General features: G+C 30.6%; 1 non-coding gene across 1 annotated transcript; it reads right to left on the reverse strand.

The window, feature by feature from the left end:
• Window positions 1–454: 454 nt before the first annotated feature.
• On the reverse strand, window positions 455–526 carry TRNAW-CCA (transfer RNA tryptophan (anticodon CCA)). Its single transcript has one exon. It is a non-coding gene; the product is annotated as a tRNA-Trp (tRNA).
• Between the last annotated feature and the right edge of the window lie 8,648 nt (window positions 527–9,174).

A 9,174-nucleotide genomic window follows, 5' to 3' on the forward strand; every position in this document is an offset into this window, starting at 1 on the left:
AATGGAGGATTTCACTGACGCAATTGATTGTGGTAGAGAGAGAGGTAGAGAGAATGCACAGAGAACCACAAGAGAGATTAATTTCAGTTTTTGAAAAACCAAAAATAGGTCCTAAATAAAAAACTTTGATATTTTGATAATAACGAAAACTAAAACGGATATTTACGTATTTTCCCCTAAATAAAAAGCTTTTCACACAAGATCCAAGTAAAATTTGTAAAAATGTATTGGAAGGAAAATAAAAAGCTTTTCACACAAGATCCAAGTAAAATATGTAAAAATGTATTGGAAGGAAAATAGTAAAAGCTTTTCACACAAGATCCAAGTAAAATTTGTAAAAATGTATTGGAAGGAAAATAAAAAGCTTTTCACACAAGAACCAAGTAAAATCTGTAAAAATCTATTGGAAGGAAAAAGGTCAAAAATGTATTGGGAGGAAAAAAGTAATTGGTATTGAACCCGACGTGAATCGAACACGCAACCTTCTGATCTGGAGTCAGACGCGCTACCATTGCGCCACGGATCCTCTTGTACTAAGATACCCTCTTGTATTTTAGTAATAACTCAATAGTCATGTGTGAATAACACCCTCCGTTATGGGCCTTTTTGTGACATCAAAAACATATTTGATGCAGCGTAAATAAATGGAAAGAGAAAAAAACATATTTTGGGCCTAAGGTTCTGTTAGCCGTCCACCAAATTGGACGATATAGATTCAATTTGCGAGCTGATTCAGATTTGGGCTAGTATTGTTTAGCAGAGTAGGGAAGCACCACACGGCCCTCGGCCCGGCCATGTAACTCGGCAAGTTGGGGCGGGTCTTCCCAGGTAAAAATGTGTTACAAAAATGAAAAATAAAAAATAAACCCTAAAAAAATGCATTTAAGTTAAAATTAAATAAAACACATCGAGGTAAAAAAAGTAATAAAAATTACTTTTAAAAAAACAATTTGTGATGGGAGGTATTTTAGAAATAATCCAAAAAAAATGGAAAATGTAAAAATAAGTATCGATGGCCAAACACTTACTAATATTTAACAAAATGATTGAAAACATAAAAAATATATTACAAATTAATTTCTCATTTTTTATAATTTTTATAATTTTTTTTAAGATCCCAAGCTTGACCACCAAACTCAGGAATACTCGAGCTCACCAGGATAGCGAGCCCGAGTTGGCTTGCCCAAGTAGTCTAACACTGTTTTTTAGAGACTGTATACTATAAGACCATTTATCTTCGTTACAAGGAAGTCACAATTGCTCCTGGTCATTAGATGTCAAATTGGATGGCTAGGGAAGTGTCACAGAGTTCAAGAAACAAATTTGAACTTTGAGTCTAGTCAATAACATGCTCATAACTATTCGATTTGAAATTTGATGGACAAGAGTGATTGTGATCACCTTGTATTAAAAGCAAATAGTCTCTTTGTATACACTTCCTATATTTTAAGCTCCAAATCTTTAGGATCATTTGCACCCCTAAGATATGCAAATCCAGGTTTTGATGCTCTAAAGTCATTTAGGTGTATTTTTTTTTAATATCATATACAATATATCCATATCTTCAAAATCTCTTATATCCAGCATTTGCTCATTTTTGTTTTTTTTTTTAAAAAAAAAATTGCAATGCGCAAATGCAAGGTTTGAGAAAATTAGTTTATGCATTACGAGCGTGTGCCTCATCCCCTTTTTCTTTCTTACTCCTCATAATAATGATATTATTCTATGGTTATAATATTTAATATTTTATTACAACTATTATTACTATTATTATTGTTATTATCTATTATTGTTATTTCCAAATAGTTACCATAAAATATCTCAACACTATTAATATTTGTATTTTATATATGTATTATTATTTGTAATATCTATTATGAAATATCATCAACATTTAATATTTTATTACAATTATTATTGTTATTTCCAAATAGTTATCATAAAATATCTCAACACTATTAATATTTGTATTTTATATATGTATTATTATTTATAATATCTATTATGAAATATAATCAACATTATTAATATTATTACTATTATATTATAATAATACTATTATAATATAATAATATAATAATATTTCATTAATATTGATTCAATGATATTGTATTATTATATAATAATTATCATTATGATATTAATATATAATTATATTATTTTTGTATACTGTTGTTGTTGTTGTCGTCTAAGAAATATCATCAACAACATTAATATTAATATTATTATATTTTAATATAATAATATTGTGAGAAAGTATATAATGAGATTATTTACCTGTCGTACAAGGTGGTCACAATTAATCATGACTATTGGATGTGAAATTGGGTGGCAACATTTATTTCATTGACCAAGCTCAAAGTTCAAAAGAAAAATTATTGAATTTTGTGACATGCCCAAGCTATCAGATTTCACATCGGATGGTTGTAAATGATTGTGACCTCCCTATACTAAAGGTAAATGTCTTATTGTATACAATCCCTAATATTATATCGTCAAAACCTAGTTTTACATTTAGATAAGTCAAACAAGGGATTTACTATATGGAAAAGGTTTCTATGCTTCCCCTACAGCATAGAAGTTCTATCCTCCCCCTTATCCAACCGTCCATTCTGATTGGATCGCTAAGATTGCCTCAATCACAATGTCACGTCTCTACACTATTTTTTTTTTAATGTTTTTTCTATAAACTGTTTTGACACCAAATTTTGGACGTCCATTCCTCTATTAAACTCACACTAGCGAAAAATATATATAAAAAAATATTTTTAATAAAATAAAATAACCAAAATACCCCTAAAAGTTTTAAGGGGTATTTTGGTCATTATATTTTATCGAACAATTATTTTTTATATTTTTTATAGGTGTGCCCCAATGAGAAAATGACACGTACCAAATTTCATATTCATACAATTTGTATAAAAAAACTAAAAATAAAATACTTTGAGACGTCGGATCTAAGATCAAACGGTGAGTAGCTCTCTTGATCAAAATTGGACGGCTAGATGGTAAGGGTAGGACAGAACTTCTATGTTATAGGAGAAGCATAGAAAGCTTGCTCTTTACTATATAATAGGTTAATTCATAAGCTACCCAAGCAACATTATTCCAAAAACTATATTTTATAAATACTATAATTTGTATACTCAAAATTTAATACATAACCAAGTCTTGCAAATACCTGGACCCAAACGACCCATAAGAGAAAAAGAAAAATATTGAAGAGTTGGATCCCAATTTAATTTGAGGGTTTTAGGGTCCATTAGATCTACATAAGGTTCGGCAAGTGGACCAAATTCAATGAGGGCTATTTATGGGGTTAACTAATTTTTCAAGGAGATTGGAACTATAGATTAGGAATCGGGTATAGGCCTAATTGAGATTAGAAACAGAGAGTTGCTACTCTTGACCAAATGCAAATTCTAGTTTAGGTAAAATGTTGTTTGGAAGGTTTGCAAATCCGTTGTGTATACACCTCTTTGTCAAACTTGGATACGATTACCTTCATTATACTTTCATTTTACCAAAGGAAATTAGTGCGCATGGAATGCTCGTGTGGGAGTATATTGTACATTTACTCTCTTGAGCAAAAGAGCCACCTCGGAAAAATTCTTTGACCTGAGATTTTTCAAATCCACCTAAAATATAATAAAAGTAACATTTTCTCTTTTATAAAAAATGCTCTTTAAATCTTTAACACTTAAAGCTTAAAAGTTTGATATCCTTGTTGAATCATGGGGTCATTTTTTTTTTTTTAAAGCATATGAGAATGCAATTTCTTTATTTTATTTTTTTTGGTTTGGAGGTGGGTCACTAGGTCCAATATGTTACGTCGCCAAAATATTGGGGTCCTAAAAATACCCCTTCAAATTTGATTTTACTAGGTGGTGTCAAATATATTGGGCTTTGTTTTTGTCAAGATTCAAAATATAGTCAAGCCCACTCAGAATTGCTCCAGTTGGCTTGAGGGAGTGTGGTATCATGCTAGTAGTTGCCTAGACTTGGACGAGTTGCCCATACCCTCCTTTCATGTAAAAACCAAGTTACAAAAAGGGTTTTTTTTTAGCTTCTTTTATTTTTGACAAATAATCCATCTCAATTATTCAAACCACACTTTGGTCAATCTGTACACAAATTGATCATTCTTACCCTCCAATACCATTATTTTCATCAAAAAATGCATTTGGGAGAGATGTTTTTAATCAAAACCTCACCATTTCTTAAGTCACAGTAACCCAATCCGACTTTATTGTAATCTCCCTGTCATTTTTTTTACCAAATCATCTGCAGTTTGTTTCAAAATTGGTAATAAAGCCCTCTAATATACCTTACAATAATTTGTTGGATTAAAATGCAAAACAAAAAAATGGAAGTCCAAATTTTGAGATTCTTTTAAGCTGAAATCAAACATTTTTTATGCCTCTCTCATTGTTTCACAAAATTCAATCAAATTTGCCCTAAAATGTTCCTATTCCATTAATCTACAAAAGCCACAATGATTTCTTTGAATCAATACCTAAAATCCGATATATATATATATATATATATATATATATATATATATATATATATATATATATATATATATATATATATATTTGTTTTTTTTTTTTTTTTTTTTTTTTTCTATCATTTTTTCTTCCTAAAGTTTTTTTTTTTTTTTACTTTAGCATTGGCCCAATCAAATTGAGCCCACAATTCACATCATGATCGGTGGATGACCAGTTTGACTGCCTATTTGAGTTTTTAAGCACTAGGGCATTGATATAAATTTCCCTCCATCGACATGGAAGTTTGGAATTTCTTTACCATCGTGGTCGAAATAGGACTATGAGGTACTTTCACACTGTTTGATTGAAATCGGATTATGGGTGCTAGCATTGTGTTTTGAATCCAAATGCCAGCATGATATTATTGCATTTCAACAAAGTATATTTTGTCATTGTTATGCCAAAAGATAAAGTTTTCATGCTCTCGTGGGAGTATTAACATCTATCTACTCTCCTTGGCAAAATATTTTCGATGTACATTTTAGATTTCAAAATCTAGACATTCATGAACTCAAAATATTATCATCATCATCATCATAGTTTTTTCCCAATTAATTGGGATAGTCTAAGACAAATCTTATTATCTTGGATTAGCTTCTTTATACACGTTCGTCCAAAATGTCCTTGCTTATTTTTCATCATAACCTAGCGGAGCTGCGGCGCAGCACTTCTGGGGAACACCCTAGCTAACCCTTGCTCGTTTTAGTACATCATATCGATTCTAAGGAATGTGTCAACATACACAAATAATGTAGGTTTAGGATTCATGATAAGTTTTAACAAAATTTTAAATTGGTTGCCTTCCGCATGATACATATGCGGTCCAAAAAGTGTAAAGCATCCATCTTACAGATGGATGCAAGTAGGTATTTAATCCAAAAATAATGGAAACTAATGGTCCAAATATTTTCTTACAAGATGTATTATTTATAATTTCTAAAATTTACGTATTTTTTCATATTCATGATCTCCATGTTAGAGATTACATGTCCTTAAAAATTAAGTACATAAATCCATCTCAAAAATGAATTTATTAATAAGCCCGCATTTTTACATATACGGGCTTAGCCGCATAGAAACCGGGTCCATATATACATATGAGCAATGATTTCATGCAACCGTTGTATAGTAATATGATGCAACAACCTTAAACAACCATCTTATGGCCATTTATTTGATCCAAAGTTTGAAATATACACTATTTTTATTCTAATGAACAATTAGAAAAAGGAAAAAAATTGAAAACACAACCTAAAAAGTATTTTTTTAGCCCAATTAACATAGGCCGTTCATTTTGGTGAGATGTTTATATCTAGGCCCTAGAAGGAATTTTTCATTTCCAATTTTTTTTGTATGACTTTATTATCATTAGATGAACAATGTTAAAAAAGAAAAAAATGATTTTGAGTTTATAAAGACTAAGATCTTGAAATTCACAAAATGAATGGTCTAGATTCGTTTTTGGAGGGGACCCATTTTGACCATATCTAGGGTTCAAATTGAATTTTTTTTTTAGGGAATTGATTATCGAGATAAGGAGAGTGTGTACAAAATTTGAAGTCATACAAATACCACAAACATGGTTTTCTAGAAGTGTCGTTGCGTTATACTATGATACAAACCGTTGCATTATAATATATATATATATATATATATATATATATATGGTAAACCTTACAACAGCTGGCCAGCTATAATGAATAGTGTATAAGTGGAATGGGAGCCGTCAGATCTTCATCATGCGGTTCAGAATGTACATCACTATTTTAATTTTAAGTTTTTTTTATATAAATCTGATGAATATGAAATTTTGGGTGTATATATCTAACACTATTGTGCACCATATAAAAAAATTATTTTTAATAATTTAAAATTATCAAAATACCCCCATCATTTTTCACAGGTATTTCGATCATTTTATATTATTAGAAATATTATATATATTTTTTTTTATTTGTGCACCTTATTGTTTAGTACTTATGTCCAAAATTTCATTATGAATCGATTTATAGAAAAATAATTAAAATTAAAACAGTGATATACATTATGCACCGCATGATGAAGATTTGACGACTCCCATTTAACCTATAGTACTATTCATTATAGTTGGTCAGCTATTGTTAGCTTTTTCCATATGTATATATAACAAGGGAAATGACCTTATGAGACCCTCCCACACCTATGTGTGTAGGACCCAAAAGGTTCATGATTAAATTTGGTACAAATCTCTAGAAAAGTCAAGTCCCACACCTATGTGATCACTTTTCTATAGATCTGTGCTAAATTTAATGGCGATCCTTTAGGGTCCTATACACATGGGTGTGAGAGGGTCTCATAGGATCATTACTCATATAACAATAGCTAACCAGCTATAATGAATAGTAATCTGGGTGGAATGGGAGCAGTCAGATCTTCATCATGCGGTTCATAATGTATATCATTGTTTTAATTTTAATTATTTTTTTATAAATTGGATCAAAATGAAATTTTTGACATATGTACTAAAAAATAGGGCACACAAATAAAAAATATATAAAAATAGTTCTCAAAATAAAAAATGATTGAAATGCCCCTGAAAAATATCGGGGGTATTTTGGTCCTTTTAAATTATCGAAATAATTTTTTTATGTGGTGCGCAATAGTATTAGGTATATACATCCAAAATTTCATATTAATCTGAATTTATATAAAAAAACTTAAAATTAAAATAGTGATGTGTAATGAAGTTCTGACAGCTTACATTCCACCTATAAATTATTCATTATAGCTGGCCAACTGTTGTAAAGTTTACCCCCTATATATATATATAGCAGAGCTCAGGAAAAAATTACTCTTTGCCCTTAAAGAAGAAGTAGAAGTTAAAAAACCAACTTCCTCAAATGATACAGAAACAGAAGATCTAGCCCCTCCAAATGAATATGATTGTTGGAGATATTTTTCCAACTAAATTAAATGAAATATCAAGGACGGTACGACTCCATCACTATTTAGGACATGTGACCCCAAAAATGATGGTAAAAGAAGACTAACAACACATCAATCACTATTGCTACAATAAAAGAAGCATTATTGACGACACTGTTGCTACAGCAAAAGAAGCATTATTGTCGACACTATTGCTACAGTAAAAACAACAAGAATGATTGCTTTTACCCTACCTTTTGCTTTGACGTGAACGAAAGTGCATCTTACCTTGTCGGTACGGACTTAAGAGTGTTTGGAATCCGCCCTCCCCTTTTCTATAAAACGAGGACTAGGCCTCAGAAGTAAGACACTTTGGGAATATATATATATATATATATATGGGATTGTACACAATGAGACCATTTACCTTTGATAGAAGGTGGTTACAATGCCTTATAACTATTTGATGTGAAACTTGATAGCTTGGATGCGTCAAAAAGTTCGATAAAATTTCATTTCAAGTTTGAGTTTGGTCAATGGAATAATTACATCCACCCAATTTCACATCTAATGGTCAAGATTAATGTGATCATCTTGTATAAAAAATAAATAGTCTCATTCTATACCTTTCTTTTATATATATATATATATATATATATATATATATATATATATATATATATATATAAGGTGTGGTTTCTATAAAGTTGTAACCTTAAACAATCCAATTAAGGTGCACCTTAAAAATTTATCATAATATGCAATTTTGTTGTAAAAAATCTTTAGTATTATTTTAAAATCTATTTTCATAACTAATTAAAAAATTTTAAATTCCAAAAATGGTTAAAATCAAGTAAATCTATAAATATATGAAAATCTTGAAAATGGACAGCCTAGATAATGTGTTGCAAGATGCACTATTTCTGGGACTCAAAAACTTTTTTTTTTTATATTCATCAATCTCGATGTCGAGACATCGAGATGATTGATTAGAGAGTTTTTTCAACATTAAAACAACATTTCCAATAGACTTTTGAGGTGCATCTTTGATTTTACATTTTAAGATTGCAACCTTATATAAACTTTTCCCATATATATATATGAGAAATAATACTATGGGGCCTTCCCACACCCATGTGAATAGGATCCAAAAGATCATCATTAAATTTTGACACAGATTTCTAGAAAACCTATGACATGCGTGTGGGATATGAGTGAATGGGTTTTTTAGAGATTTGTATCAAAATTTAATGGTGATTCTTTGAGGTATTACTCGCATAAACATGGAAAGGTCTCATGGTATCATCATTTTATATATACATATAAACTATGAGTAAGCCTCGATCGCCCAAGAGAGTTGTTGTACATTATGACCATGCTATATGCGCTCGTTCGTCATTATCTATGGACGGGCGCGTTTGGTTGAACTTTTCTTTCCTCGTTAAAGCGAAAGCTGTCTGAAAGACATCATTATACACATCTTGTGCATGTAGTTTTAGGATAGACAAGACCTGCATTAGCCGTCCGTCCAATCAACCAATGGTAAAGATGAGCCTACATTCGCTCTCAGCTCTTTCGGCAGGCAAGTGGCTAATCTGATCCGTTCGTCGATAAGTGTAGCGGTTGATAGAAAGTACATGGCCGTAGATTATCGTACACGTACGTGTATAGAATATTTCCCGTTTCCTATATAAAACCCCGTGACACAGAGTCGAGTCTC

The sequence above is a fragment of the Amborella trichopoda genome, chromosome 4, assembly GCF_054954075.1.
Source record: "Amborella trichopoda isolate Santa Cruz 75 chromosome 4, AtrichopodaSantaCruz75HAP2 v2.0, whole genome shotgun sequence".
Lineage (NCBI taxonomy): Eukaryota > Viridiplantae > Streptophyta > Magnoliopsida > Amborellales > Amborellaceae > Amborella > Amborella trichopoda.